The following is a 16,029-nucleotide window of genomic DNA, read 5'->3' as shown; positions in this document are numbered from 1 at the left end:
AGGTTTATACAGAAGCCCAAGAATAATGTGGTGGAAGGGTGTGGTGGAAGGGTGTTGAAAACCATCCCCTCACCTGGCTGAGCAATGCCTTCTCCCATGGTCTTAGGGATGCTAAAATTGTGCCAATGTGTCCACAAAGAGGGGTCTTGGGAGAGATATGGCAATGTTTTACATCATCTACACCTGGCACCAATGTTAAGGAAAAGATCTGTCAGAGAAAACTTCCCAAATCAGTGCACTGATTCCTCTTTAGCTGTCTCCTACAGAGCGATTACAGAGCTCCCGGGCGCTGGGGAATGGCTCACATCTCTCAAACTGCATCTAATTCCATCACAAACCTAATTTTCAGCAGCAGCAGAAGCTGTCCAGGTTTCCCCTCACTCATGGGCCTTAGGTGTGACTGCCGTTAATGTATTACGTCCATGCATATATTTACCCAAAGCACCTGTGAGGGATGAGAGCGAAGCGAGACATCGGAGGAGACACTGGTCAGCGTGGGACGCCCGGCTGCCTCCTCACAGATGAGTTGGCCCATGATGGCGGCACGAGCTGACAGGAGAGCACAGCACTGGAGATTAATTGCTTCTAATGAGCAGCACTGCAGCCCTCAGAAAAGGACAAACTCAGGTCTGCCTCGGAAATTACAGCACTTTAACCCTCTGTGGTGAGACTCCCCTCGCTGAAAGCTGTTTGGGCACCACATCCCCATGGTCTAAAAGGGAGAGAGGATTTCCGCGGAGGTCTGTTGCCCACAGCAAAGTGAGAGGCAGGATTCCAGCCCAGCTCACTCGGGAGCAAAACACTGCAAAAACCGTGCAAAACACTGGTCCCATCATGAGCTCCCAAACACAGCGGGAATTTGTATAAATCTCCCCTCTCAGGACAGCCTTATTTTCTAATCCTGATGCAACCTCCCTGGTCCCTGAGAACTTATCCTGCACTACTGCAGCAGCTCTGCCAGCCCGGGCTGCTTGCACACCAGCATAAATCAAGGGTAACTCCACGGACCTTAAGAAGTGCATGCTGGATTTACACCTCCGTGAAGGAGCCTGGGCTCGGGTAGCTGCCATCTGGAAGAGCTGTATGAAGTCTCTCTCTCCCCCCCGCCTTTTTTTCTTTTCCCTTTCTGTAGGTCTTTCTTTGTCAGTACATGTTTTATAAAAAAGAAAAAAACAAAACCCAGAAACAGAGCGTTCCCACGTTGGGGCAGCTAGCTGGGGTAGCCATGAAAATAGCAGCAAAAGCTGGGTAGCTCGGGGTTTAGATCAGGTCAGTGGCTCAAGGTCAGCCACCGTTCCTCTTTTAGGCAATTTCTGCAGGGTTCATCAAGTTTGCCGTCAGGTCCATCAGGGTTCATCAGGTCGGTGCACAAAAGCACAGACAGTATTCCTGTGCCATCGCCCTATCGGAAAATCTCCTCTAAGCTTCCAGTGGAAGTGGGGAGAGCAGACAGCACAGCTTCATACATGCAGGAGGAAACCTGCAGACCAGCAGGTATCAGATCCACCTGCAGTACCCCCGCCCCCGGCACGTGTGTTCAGGCTGGGCTCGGCTGCCCGAGAGCTGGCGCCCGGCCGCTGTGCCGAGCAGAGCCGGGGGGAGAGCCCCGCTGGGACGGAGGCTCCCGGGCTGGGAGGACCAGTCCCGTCGGTGGCTGTCCACACTGGGACGAAATGGGGGGAGAGAAGCAAATGAGCTGTAAATTGTCGCAAAACAAGCGTGTGTCGTTTCAGGGGGCAGAGGAAGACCCAAGAGACTCGATCATTTGAGTTAAACCCAGGGAACTGCTGGGAGAAGAAACTGGGGAAGAAAAGAGTCAGCCATTGAGTTGTGGCAGTTTGGTGGAAAATCACTACAGCTTTTCCGGGCTGTTTTCATTTCAGAACTGACCTACTTTTTTAAATGCTAAAGAGGTGGGGGTGTTACTGAGCTGCAGAAGAACGGAGCTATCCCAGGTTGAGCAGAACCATAATTTGGGGTAATTTTTCTCATTTAACTCAATCCAGACTGAACTTGTTGGGAAACTGCAGTTGGTGGATCTTGCTTTGTCTTTAGGGATATGGGCAGAGGATCTTTTCTGGAGAGCAGAGCACAAATGGGCGATGACAGGGAGCCCCATGGAGGGAGGCTAGGTGCTCCGTGAGCCACCCGATAGCTGGTTCTGGGCAGATATTGGTCACTTAGACACTGGTGACAACAGGTCCCACTAATTAGGGCACTGAATCACTAACCAAGAGATCAGTTTGCTTTGTGATGTGAAAAACTGAAGGTTTGTGCTGTGCTGTTAATTTGGACACATGCACCAAAGACACAGGGCTAAGAAATGCTTTTCTAGAAACCCTCAAGCTACAACCATTCCAAACAACTTTGACCAATTTAAGTTACTCCATAAATCTTTCCTTGGATATCTTGGATAAGAGACTTGAGATTGTTGTTAATGTTTTTTCTGAAAACAAGAGAGGTTGCTTTATTCTACCTGGTTGTTTTTGTACTCTGAGACCATGGTCCATGTAGTGACAGGAACCGTAGTTTAGCTATTCCTTAAGGGTTTCTACTGAACATACCCTAAATCATAGAAGCTAAAAAATATTCCATTTGGAACTTTTTTTGTTAAAATAATTTAAATAACATTTAAATAATGAATCATGCAAAAATATATAATTTACTTATTTTATTGAAAAATTTTTTACAAGTATAGTAATCGTTCATACACAGATGAGAACAATATTTTAATCAATTTCAATGCTTCGGTGTCAAAGTAATTCAACTCTAAGCTGTAATATATATTTTTATAAAGTAATATAATTCTAAATTATTCTTTACTCAAATCAAATTATTTATACAGTTAATATTTTAAAATAGTTAAAGTCCTTCCTCCAGTGACAAAAGGCGCATATCTGTGGCTAGATCAGTTTACAGGGTGGTATCTTTTTGTGTAAGAAACAGCTGCTCTAGAGCATCCTAAGCTCATTCTTATTTTAGAAGGTGGTAGTAAAAACAAAACAGACTATTGCATACCATAAGTTTCCTTAAATAATGTATCTTATAATACAGTCTCCAAGAAAAAATAGGAAAACCTTACACGCAAGAGCAGCTGTGTAACAGATTTTCTTGGTTTGTTTTGGTTTTTTCCTCCACGTATTATTGATAAAGAATGTGCTTTTAAGAAACTACAGGCTAATGCGTGGACACGGGAAAATGTCCTCCTACAATAAACGAGAAGTCTCTCATTAGCAAACTGCTTGGGTGCTACTATAAAGCATTAGTGCAGCTGGCACAGTTCCTGAGAATAGAATTATTCATTGCCATGGTTACCCATTCTAGAAATATTACCCTCTGCAATCATTGTAAACAAAGATCCTTTCACAATAGTGTAAAAATTGGAACGCTTTAAGCAATTATAGGAAATTATAAATTGTACAGAAGTTGAAGTTGTGCCTTGTAAGCACTGTAGCTTTTTAACACCAGAGCGGTTTGAAAACCCTCTGTAAAGATCTGATCCTCTCCCAGCCTAAACAACTTGCAAAGCTCTCATCCACCGTCGAGAGCAGGGTCAGAGCCTAACGAGAGCCAGAGCACCTCGGCAGCACGCAAGCCCTCCTGTGGGTGGTAGGTCCTCAGTGGAAGTACGCTGTTAAAACCACACAGGAGGGTCTGATAATAGCTGCAGCAGAGGAAGATAAGAGGTAGGAACTTATCACACATGCTGCTGACGGAGCTCGCCCCATGAAGAGTATCGTGGAGCTAATTTGCGTCAGACCTTCCAGACCTTCGAGTGGTAGGAGAGGATGGTTCCTGGAGCCAGCACAGGCTTGGACAGAAACAGCGGACCACAAACTGCACCCACACTTGGACAGCTGGAGCAGAAGATACTCCAGCGAGTGACATTTGCACTGTACAAACGCCCAACAAAGAGGTGGGCTGGTTCACACGCAGGCAGGCAGCAGGTGAGCGGCAGAAGCAGGACTAAAACACAGGTGTCCTTTGATCCTGCAAGTGCCTTTTCCACTTGAACATATTTCCTCGGGGTGGACTCGGTTTCTCCAGATGCCCATGCCTTCTGTCTGGTCTCTCAGCACTGTGAAACCATGGGGACTGTGGCTCCGGCACAGCACCAGCCTGGAGAAGCTCTCATTCAGCTGGGTGTCCACAGCAGAGTACAAAGGCATCTTAAATCATTTGTGCTTCACAGTCGAGAGCTTGCTGGGCTGGTGCTTCACCTTTCTTAAAGGAAATGATCCCTTCATGAGAGTGTCTAACAGGAAAAAGAAGGGTGAGCTGGGACTTGGAGAAAAGCAGCAGCATCCACGTGCGCTGCCAGCAGCAGCAGCTTCGCCGTACCTGCTGTGAGGAGGTGCATGGAGCTCCTTCAGGCCATTATGCACCAGTTTGTGGCAGAACAAGCTGGTGCTGCTGCTTAGGAAGAAATCTTTCCACCCCTCCCACCACCTTCTCCCAGCCCCGAGCCACCGTGCACAATGCGAGGGCTTGTGTGTCCCTTCTCTCCCTGTTGGGACAGCACGCGGTCCCAAAAGCACTCCGGGTTCACCAGGCTCCAGGCAGGCACCCGTGCATGCCTGCTGTGGGGCAAAGCATGGTGTGGGGCTGAGCAGGGACAGTCCCTGACCCCAGCACTTTTCTCCAATGTGGTTCTGGCAGTGCTGTGACCTGTGACACTTCTGGAAAACATCTCTCTTTTTCAGGCTGGAGAAGAGAAGGCTCGGGGATTTCATCAATGTATGTCACTGGTGCCCAGTGACAGGACCAGAGGCAATGGGCACAAACTGAAACACAGGAGGCTCCCTCTGAACATCAGGAAACGCTATTTCACAGTGAGTGACTCAGCACTGGCACAGGTTACCCAGGGAGGCTGTGGATTCTCCCTCCTTGGAGACATTCACAAGCCGTCTGGACATGGTCCTGGGCAACAGGCTCTAGGTGGCCCTGCTTGAGCATGGGGAGTGGACCAGATGACCTCCAGACCTCCCTTCCCACCTCAAACCCTCTGTGATTCTTTGGCTCTGTAAGGGACAGCCCAAGGAGACCCAAGAGGAGGTCTCACTGAGGCGTGGACCATGCTCAGGCAGATAGGCTGGGCTGGAGCCCTCAGGACACTGCTCAGGGACCAAAAACAGTCACTGAAACAGAGCCCACAGCAAAACCTTGTTAAATTAACTAACATGTCTCCCATGGGATATAACATCTAATGAGCAGACCTCAGCATGGGACGATTTACTGGAGAGCTAAGGCAGCAGCTTTCCCCTGCGGAGACACTGCCGGAGGCGGCTGCTCAACACCCGGCCATGGCAGCACCCAGCTCTCCAACGCTGACCCTTGAAACACAGGAGGAGAATAAACCCAGCCAGGAGCCAGTTAAAAACTACCAGAGCACGAAGCACCACGTGATTTGGAAACAAATGCTTTCCGAATTAGGTTTCCCAGCACCTCCATTTCATAACGCCGCGCTCCTGCTGCCTGCCGGGCAGGAAGGGAAGGCGAAAGCCAGGGCGGCGCGGCACAGCACGGCCACCTCTGCCCAGCGCAGGAGGGAAGCTGTGTCGGGTCAGCATCATCCCCAGTCCTGGCCTGCTGGCTGAAGGCCTGGACATCCCTTTTGTCTCCAGACCAATACCCCTAAAAAAATTGACTTTTTCTTTTCTAAATTCATGAGTCATGCATGAGTAATGAGGCCGTTTCAAACAACCTCATGGCAATATAATACAGCTTACCAGGATGTTCTCCTTCTCTTACCTTTCTTTTTGAGTCTGCCTAATTAAAAATTTATTACCTAGCACCTAAAATTTGCTCAGCATTTCCCTTACATCTGATAAGGTGGGGTTTTTTCTTTCTCTCTTTTAGTGAAGCATAATGAATATGTGGAACTTACTGCCACAGGATATTACTGAAGCAAAGAACCTCGAAAGATTCACTAAAAGTGAATATTTATGCAAGTGGGAATCATTTTCTCTGTGGTAACAAGTGATACAGACAATTTTCATCAAAACAGAGACAAATTGCTGCCTGAAGTTACAAAGGTACCTCTTCTGCCAAACAGATACTGCATAATTATTCACAGTAGCATCTTCATGTGTCTTTATAAAATAGCTCTTCTGCTGGTATCTGTGAGCAGCAATAGACTGCTTGATCAGGTGGGTCACGAGTTCAACCAATATATCAGTTCCTATGTTGCCCTTTTCCAGAGCCCTTGCACCACATCGCTCTGCAAGGCTCAACACCTGGCTCATCAAATCCCAAGGACGGCTGCCTTCTGGCTGCATGGTGGGAGCGATGAATAACTACTGCTGCCGAACCTAGTGGAAAACTGGAAGTGAGGGAGGTAGGAGAACATCCCTTTATCACTGGTATTACTTCCGACTCTGGTGTTTCATCAATTAGTTTCATGAAAGTGGAGAGTCTGTGGCCATCAGCAAGTCAAAGCTGTGCAGGACACAGCAGAAAGGCCATCCGGTGGCAAGAGCGTCTGTAGCCAGGTCTAAGGAGATACATCAAGAGGCTCAAGACATTTTAGCCCCCACATCTCTCCTTCTCCTGCCCCTGACAGGGGAAGGATCCCTACTGTGGGGCTTCAGTGGGGTATAACACCCCTCTCCCGCTGCTCCATGGTGTTGCTGATTCCCCTTGATACCCTTTCTCTCCAGTTCTTCAATCCCACATTTGCAGAGCCCCAGGGCACCAGCACTACAGCCAGAGAGATGGGAAGGCAGCTCCACGGCCCCTCTTCAGCCAAATTCTCACCCTCAGAACTTACCACTGCTATCCTGTGCAAAAAATACAGGAAAGAGGGTTTTTCCTCCCCTCTTCTCATTCAGGTTATGGCCAGACGTGCCCCTGGTGACCCTGGGCAGGATGGGGGGAATGAGAGAGTGCTGCTGTTGCACCATGCCCCTACCCACATCTCAAATCGCTTCACAGGCAGAAGGGTAAAATGTGAAGGATTTGGCCGCATGAAACCTTTCCTGTAGAACGACCACAATCCCCATTTAGAGGTGGAAAAAGCAAAGAGGTGGAGTTTTGCACTGAAGGTCACAGAGGACCTGTGTGAAAGGATATCACAGCCTGACTCCAATTCCCTGCCCTGTTCTCCAGCCATTCTCCTCCTTCCCGAGCCATGTTAAACAGCCCCGTAACAGCACCAGGGAGCCTCGAGAAGCCCTGCGGAAAAGCTCCAGGGAGGAAAGGGTAAGTTCAGTGACGCAGAACAAGACAAGGAAACAAGCAGCCTGCAAACCCCAACAAAGTGGTCCTTACCTCTGCTCGGCCACTGGGGCAGGGGCTGTCACTGGCACACCAGAGCATTAGTGACCCTCGCTGCACGGGGGCACTTCTGCAGCGGGGAGGTCTGAAATGGCCACGGGAGCTGCAGGTTGGTAACCTCCTGAAGAAGCATTACATCTCGTGCTCCTGCACATCATCCGACTGGAGAAAAACAGATGTGACGAGAGAACATTGAAATGAAATCCCAAGAGGGAAAGAGAAATCAGGGAGTTTGTTAAGAAGCCCGCTGCCATCTGGAAGGCAGGAAGAGGCACGCATCTGTGAGAAAGTGGCATCTCTGGGGAAAGCCTGGGTGCTTGCAGCTGGCACAGCGAGATGAAAGGATGGGGACTAGCTGATGGGCCTGCCCTGCCCTGGAAATCGAATCAGAGGGTGAAGGGAGGGTTGGTTTTCATTTTCACGAGACTTCAGGGTATGTAGCAGAATCTAAAATAATCACCTCATGCTGATTGTTGTCCTTGGCAGGAACAATAACTTTGTGGCCCAAAGGGTTTAACTGAAGACACAAGGGGGGAAATGAGAACACATTGGGCTCTTGATTTGCTAATAGGAGTCTTTTGTGCTGTTTATTGGTTCAGAGCCATCTCCTAGGTCTTAACCCTTTACTCCTTAGTTGCCATGAAAACACGTGGTCTTCCTTGACTATGCATTTTATTTTTCAGAGGTAAGAACAGTTCTTTCTGAGCTTTCACTAAGCTCCCATCGTTGGTGCTAAATCTGGGGCATGGAGAGGGAAGAGGAGACCTATGCCATGGTAACAGATGCCTTTGAATTAGTAACTGGTTTTCTAGTAACTGATAGTTTCTGTAATTCAGCCCAGTGAACACCAGCTTCACACTGGCATTCTCTTATGGAAACGAAGTACAAAAGGCTTTTGCTTTTGGTTAGTCATGTAAATCCTCCGATGAAGCCTATTCTAACAGAAGGGTAGTAAAAAGGCTGTGCTATAAATAGCGCTGCGTGTTTGCCTGCACTGAGGCAGAAATGTAAGGTTTCATAGCTCGGATTGCGGATCCCGGTCGTTTCAGAGCCAGGGGCTGACATTTGCCTTTATGCTTGTGCTCTGATGTCTGTTTTGTTTTCCGATACAGTCATTTATTTTAAATCGGTCTGAATACATGTTACATCTTGAGAGAGAATTAAGATCCGGCATAGACAAGTTAACTTAACCATGTAATCTGGTCCAACTGTTTTTTCATAAAACTTGCAAATTTATGGGGTTTTCTATCAGACCCTAGGGAAAAAAAAAAACAGGCAAATTCAACATCATGTAGTGATGATAGACATAAATATTCTAAGCCCATGAGAAAGCAGCAATAGGCAGCTCTGCGAAGGACGCAAGCACCATTTCTGCAATTGCTGCATATGAGCATTTTTTACTGATTTGAATTAAGCTGTTCAGACACAGTAGCTGCATAATCAGACCCTAAATGTGGCATGATAATGACTGGATATGGTCTAAATGGAAGGATCAAAATCTTAATTTGTTAACACGGAGGAAAAAAAGACATCTATTAGCAAAAGAGTAGTAAAACTGATTTTTTCACCATAAGTGCTGCATTTTTGTATGATTTGTTATCTGTCAGTAAACAAAATCTACTAGTGCAGAATGTGAAGGGTAGAAAATTTAGAGAAAGACAGATGTAGATGTAATATATCCCTACTGTAAAGATAGACCAAGACTAGCTGAAATCTTATATGTCTTTATTTTTCTTTAAGAAATACTCAGAACGATCAATTTGATTTTTGTTACCATTTTTCTGATGCTCTACATCATTTTAATAGAACAGATGTTTTTTTCATGTCCATTTTAGATTGTGGTCGGTATCTTCACAGCCATAATCAAGAACAGGTTTTTCACTACTCATATTTGCTAAGACACATTTATGCTCTTTATTCAAACTTATTTTGTTTTAATTAGGTTGTGTTTTCATCTTTACAGGTGAACAAATGGAGCTGGGCAGGAATGGAACAGATTTGCTTTACATGACATACAGCTTTGGCATAATTTCTGTCCTTAAGATGCTGTATGGTCACAGGACTTTTGCTTACTTTGCAGTCTGCCTGTCGCCCTGCACGTTCCCAGCTCCATGCAAGGAGCTCAGCACCATTTGTTTCCACAGTGCAGTAGCCTACAGCTGAATATGTTCGTGAAGCACCTTGAGCCACATAGGTGCCCTGGAGGCAACCATCTCCCTGTGAAGCAGCAGAGGACACTGCTGTCCAAAAGGCTTCTGACTGCCCTAGGTTTAGCTGCCTCAACCTCTCCCACCACTTCCGCGATGCTGCCACACTTCTACCCGGTCAACCTCTGCTCATTCGGGACCTTCACCCAGAAGATCTTTACTCAAGTCTCTCCTCTGCCCAAGGGACTTATGAGTTTCAAGTGACACCAAAAGAGAAGGCTGACATGGCTGGAGGAAGAGCCTGTCCATGACTCCCACCGTGATGCACGGAAGAGCAGACCTAGTCTGCTAGCACTTTCAAGCCTGCGGCACTTTCGAGCCTGCCCAGTGCAGATGCTTAAGTGATGGTGAAATTTTATCATAAAACCTTAGACCACAAAGGTTCTGAGCAACACCACAGCCAGGTGCAGCTGATTTTGTGGATCAGACTTTATAATGTGGTGCCTGTAGCCTCCGTAAATAGGTTCAGAAGCGGTTTGCTCACAACTGCTTCTGGAAAGGAAGCGGTGGAAGAGGGATGCGGTCCGGACCAGCACTTTGTTGGAAGGCACGAGTCCTCCCTTCCCTCTGTGGCAACCCTTGGCTCTAGGTCATCTCACCTGGGATTCACGTGGGAGTGCTGTATAGAGCCACTTTGTGAAGGGTCTTTGCATGAGGACGCAGCATCAGCATGGTTGTATGTTAGTCTCTGGACTAGCTGTGGGAATTATACTTCAACAGACTCCTCGCACTTCTCTTGCTCCATTTAGAATAGTAGCTATGGGACTCCATCTATATCTTTTAAAACGTACGCAATTTTCTTAAGATGGAAAAAATACACGTATTGGTCAAGGCATAGTCTCCTTCATTAGTCAGAACAAGAGACCTCCTGTTTCCAGGAGCCAAGTGCTAAGAGCAAAAGGAGAGATGTGTCACTAGAGATGAAGCAGGTTCTTAGTCCTCAGCTGCCACAGCGGCATCCATGGCTGCTGAAATAACCCTTTACAGAACCTTTGAGCCTCCTTCCCATCCCCCTCAGGGCACCGTGGAATGGTTTTAATTGGAAGCAGATGTGCAACGTGGTAGGTAGGAGCAGGCATCTGCTCAATGTGAGCTCCTAGTAAATAACTTCGGTACAATCACTTTGAAAGGGAAAATACCATGATTCAAGGGAAAGGATTTAAAATGAGAGTAGTACTCACTCACAGTCAGTTCACTGGTCCGTTAGTCTCGCCAATATTCCTTACCAATTATTCGGAGTCAAGAATATTCTCTTCTCTTTCTTGCTTGATAGATTTGCAAAATGGATGGAGCATTCATCTCCAACGAACGGGTCACAGGGAGATTTCCAGGTCATCACTCCCATTGCAAACACTTTTCCAGTAAGGTGGCCATGAAAATCATAGAGATGTACTGTCAGGAATGACTGATCTTGGTTTTAATTGGGAAGGGACTTCTAGCTCAATATTAGAAACTCAGCTTCTTCATCTTGATTTCAAAAAGAATATTTCGGCCAAGCCTCCTGGTTTCAGGAGACTTTTCAATTTTTTCTGTCGCAGTGGATCTGCCAGGCTACTGTAGTCTGGTTTTGTGGAAAGTGTTAACAACTGCATCACACAGATCTGCAGTTACCAAGGTTCATGAGGTTGCTGTACTTTTGCCCTGCACTTCATTGCAACCCTTTTGCCCCCCAAAATTCCAGTAGCTATTCTTGGACACATGCAAGGTAATCACTAGGCAATCTTCTGCAGCAGGGAGTAATTTAAACCACAACTGTTTTACTTCCAGATGCATAGGATAAAAGACATGAATGTGCAATACGGGACATAGGCTGAGAAGGCCTCAATGTAAAATTGCTTTACATTCAGGCATTTATATACAGTGATTTAATTTCCCATTAAATCACTGGGAAAATACTCCTTCAGCCCCATTCCAGCTATTGGAAAGAGGAGTTATGCTTTTGTGAACATAGGATCAATTTATACTGTGTCACCATGTCCTGCTCCTTACTTGCATAATAAGCTTTTCCTACCTTTTGCTTTGTTGTTCCTTGAAAACTTTTGAGCGGATTTTATTCCAGTTCTTATTCTGGGTGGTTCAGTATCTTCCATGGTCAAGTAGTAACATGGGAGGCTTCCTGAACCCTTAGCAAGGCCGTGCTACTTAGTTTAGCTAAGTGAAGTAAATAAACTTAAGGATTAAAACTAGATTGATGCAAATGCTTTATGCATCTTCTAAATGCAAGAAATTTAGAGAAAGTTGCAAACCAGAGGTTCTAATAAGTGTCGCTTCATAGTCATAGCAGTGAAGTCCAAGTTTTAAAGGTGGGAAATGAAGCTTACAGCAGACTGCATTTTCGAGCTGTCACACCAAAACTGCAACTCCAAAGTCGATTTGTGCCAAGAGAACCAGCTTCCCTCTGGCTTCCCAACCAGGAGAACCAGGAGGCAAAGCTGATTTGAAAAACAGAATGAAACTCAGTCCATTTCCATTGTCTAAGTGGTTTAAAGGGGGCGGGGGGGAGGAGGGGGGGAGGAGGGGGGGAGGCGGGGAAAAGAACATGCTGATGAAACAGAAGACAAGAAGACCAAAACTTACTCATTTATGAAAGCCCTCCCCTAAGTAATGGATTTAGACTAGTTATTCTACAATGTTATGAGTAAAACTGCTAAAGGCATTTCTACATAAAAATGAAAGTGCACACATGCCCAAGTATTCTCTTTTATGCTATTTTGGGGACATAATTCCCTAATGTCTTGCTTTCAAAAGCCTAGTATTTTCCAGTGCACTGAATAGATTGGCTCTATCTCTAGCTTGAACATCAAAAAGTAACCTTCACGTTCATCAATGAAAAGTGACAACTGATTTTATTAACTGTATTCATTATAACACGTAATATGACAGTGGGACTATTTTTCACTGTAAGATTTTTGAATGGAAGAAAAGTGCAGTTAGTCTGAGTTCCTTACATTCATTAGAAGCAAGACTATCGAAACCATCAACATTTACAATGACACAGAAGCAAACACCAGAATCAGTGCCAATAAATACACAGAGTACCAAAATAAATATTTACAGAATTAAAAATATAATAAACACTGATTAGTATATCCTCATGAACTGCCAGGGAAGAAAGACATCTATTGCTATCAGTTAGGTTGTAAATACGTTAAGAATACAGTGATTCGAGGAGACACATACTTACTGAAGTTTGTAGAGGTGGAAAGGAGCAGACTATGTTTAACAGTCTGTTACAAGAACACCCCCTGGAGTGTTTTGAGCTTTCACTCAGAAAAAGTTGGTGCACACAGACTCGCCAGATTATTAGCAAACCATTTAGATAAGAAAAGCAGGGAGTTCTGGCTTTACTGGCTCATTATCTCAAATAGGTCATATGCTACCTTACTGGAGGTGGCTGACACAAAAAATACGAGGGAAAATTGTAATTAACAGTGATCCGTCAGCTACAACACGTCTTACAGAAACAGATTAAGTGACTTCTAACAGGACACATCTGTCCCTTTCAGCACATAGGAAACCCGGAGAGTATCGGTTTCTTAGATGCAATGTGGAGCAGTCCCTGCTACGTTTTCCTTAGGCACACCATGATATTTAAGCAAAGTTGGGCTGTGATAAACGACTGAAGCCATGCTGTGTTTTCTGGACTTATTGAATCTGTATTTTCCACCAACTACATTCATACCTCATGCCCCATTTCAACAGGGCCACAAGCCTCAACACTAGAGCTTTTCTGAGACAGACCCTGCTGACAAACGTGGCAAGGAAAATTCAGATAGGGCCAAATTATGGGATCTTCACTCAATAACAACTGACACTGCTAATAGATCCACTGGTTTTAGAGGGAATACTGGTGGACTGTCCAGCTGTTGCGATCTTTCCCACAGCAGAGGATTTACTTTAATTTTACACAAAGGCAACAGCTTTAGTCTTGCTCCCTCTTTTGAAAAGCAGGATAACATTGCTTTCATCAAGCCATGGGCTGCAGAAAGTTATTTGCACTCTACCTAGGACTTGGTGGTGCTGCTGCATAGTGTGTCTTACACTCCCTCCCCACTCGCCCTTGGGCTGCAAGGGTGCAGCCAGCGCTCACCACCCTGCCAAGGGCTTGGATCTTCACATACCCTCGCCAAAATGAGGATGGGAGAGCAGTGAGATGCCACAGGTCAGTGCTGGGCTACAGGGGATTTGTGGAAGTACTTGTGCTAAAACTGCCTTCAGAAACGAAGGCACTGGGCACTGCTCAGGCATTGATGAGAGCAGTCACACTGGAGGCCACCGGCAGGAGCACCGGCATCAGCACACCCAGACCCTGGCACTCACTTACGCAGTCTGGCTCCTAACTCAGTGTAACATAGCAATTCCAGCATCAGTGCAAGAAAAAAAGGAGACAGATTTTGTAGGCATATGTCTAAGTCTCTTTTTCCACAAGGACCAGAGGTCCAGCCCTTGCTTTCATACCATCTCTCACCCCAGCGCAGCCACCCTGGCTTTTCCTGCCGCTGTCCAACCTGGCAGACACCTCCACACAGTGACACCCCGCACCCCTCTGCTGCGACCACACGGCAGGATCGGACAACAAATTCTCCCAGAGACGGTGCCTTGCTCCCCCAGTCTGCAGGGTGCAGGTGAGTTGGGACAGACCTTCCCCATTGCTGCCATTAACCAAGAAACATCACCAGATGTGTAGCTTTTACATTTTAAGGTCAGGCTTAATTCAAAGCAGATGTAGCCAATTTTCTTTTACAAGCACATTATGTTCAAAGCTTCCAATGCATCTGCATAAAAAGCCCATGGAAACAACCTGGTACTGAAATAACAACTGTTTTGATGCAACATCACCCAAAATAATAAAAATCTGTTAAAGTTCTTACCCTTCAGTCCCTACATACCGTTCTCCCTAAAAACAGATTTAAGATGTGGCTGTGAAACAATTAAAGGGAGGCATCATTAGCTACCATATCAAAAAAACAAGAACAATGACACAATAAGCAGAGGTTTTAGTGCTCTGGAAAGGATCTGGTCCTGGTTATGCCATCATAAGTTAAATTAAGGAAGGCAGTGATTGTGTTAGCTGTAATTTAAACATGCTGAACACTGGAGTTATGTGCGGGAGTGGTTGCTTGTTAAGATGGAAAACAATGGAAAGACATGTTTTGCATTCAGATCAGTGAAAATACTGCTACAATATAAAAGACTGCACAATCACCTGAATAATGTTCATCTTCAAATAAAGAGAAGAGTTATTTAAGAAACACTTCCTATTTCCTTAAGATTAAGAAATTAAGGACCTTCTCCAGTTCTTACTGGAGTCAGTGGAAGCTTTGCCACAGCAGAACTGGACCTTGAAAAGAGATTGTCATGTCGGCAAATGCCGGCTTTCTAACTTCGTGGCCATAGGTGGACTAGCTTCTATTGCAGAGCATTGCTTGGATGTGATGTTAAAGTAGGCAAAGCAATCTTCTTCTTTTAGCCATTGCTACTTCAGCCTAGCAGTTTAAACTCCTTGCCCTGTGAAGTACATAACCTTTTCCTCTCTCCACTACAACTTTGGTTCTATTTATTTAAATATGTACAGACAGGAAAAAGAAAAGCAGTTCTTACTGAAGATAATCTGGGCACAGTCTCCATACAAACAGTTTTTGGCTTTTCCCGCAAGAGTGACATGCTTCCCTGCTAGATTTGCTAAATGGTCCACAAAGGAAAGTGGAGGGATATATTCCACTCTATGCAAAATACCACTCAACATCCTCACCCACGTGTATGAGATCACACAGCAGAGATCTCTGTTTTAAATATCTTTGCAGCTTGTTCTGAAGGTGAATTAATTTTTTCCAGACCAAGAAGTAGGAGCAGAGCCCCCTTGAAGAACACACTGGCAGCAGCTCCTCTTTTCTAGTGCTGGAGGGCTATGTCAAAAATCTCAGTTTTCCAAGCTACTGCAACACGGCTGAGAGGTAATAAGAGACAGTGGGGGAAAAAAAGATGGTCCCAGGTAATAGTACTCACTGTTTTGGATGGAGAAGCCCTCTAAGGCAGGGAGAGCTTTAACAACCTGCTTTTGCAGGAGTAAAGGCCCCCAGGATGTGGCTTGAGTAGTTATAGCTCTTATTCCTTTGCATATGGCAAGTTCTTCCATTTGTCTCTACAAGAAATGGACCTAAGAAACACCAAATCAATGCTGACTGTTCCTAGCTGAGATGCTTACAGGAAAGACAAGATGTGAGCTAATGTTGAGCTAAAAAATTTCTGAGTCAGATTAAAAATAAACTGTCCCCTGAACACAAACAGCGAGACAGATTCAGATACCCCCTGCTCACAGTAAACAGCACGTGGACTCATGACAAGGGAATCCCATCATCCCATCCCATCCGTCAATGGAAGGGAGGGATGTTCAGCGAGGACCGGTCCCAGGCCACTGAAGACAACTGACAGGGTGTTCTCAGCATTGACTCTCAGACGAGTCAGTTGCTGTGCAATTCTGCTTGAACACGTGGGGTTATGTCATCGTAATGAAAACATAAACAAAGCAAAACCAACAACAAAAAAG

The sequence above is a fragment of the Calonectris borealis genome, chromosome 1 (genome assembly GCF_964195595.1).
Source record: "Calonectris borealis chromosome 1, bCalBor7.hap1.2, whole genome shotgun sequence".
NCBI lineage: Eukaryota > Metazoa > Chordata > Aves > Procellariiformes > Procellariidae > Calonectris > Calonectris borealis.
Note: the sequence above shows the minus strand (reverse complement) of the source record.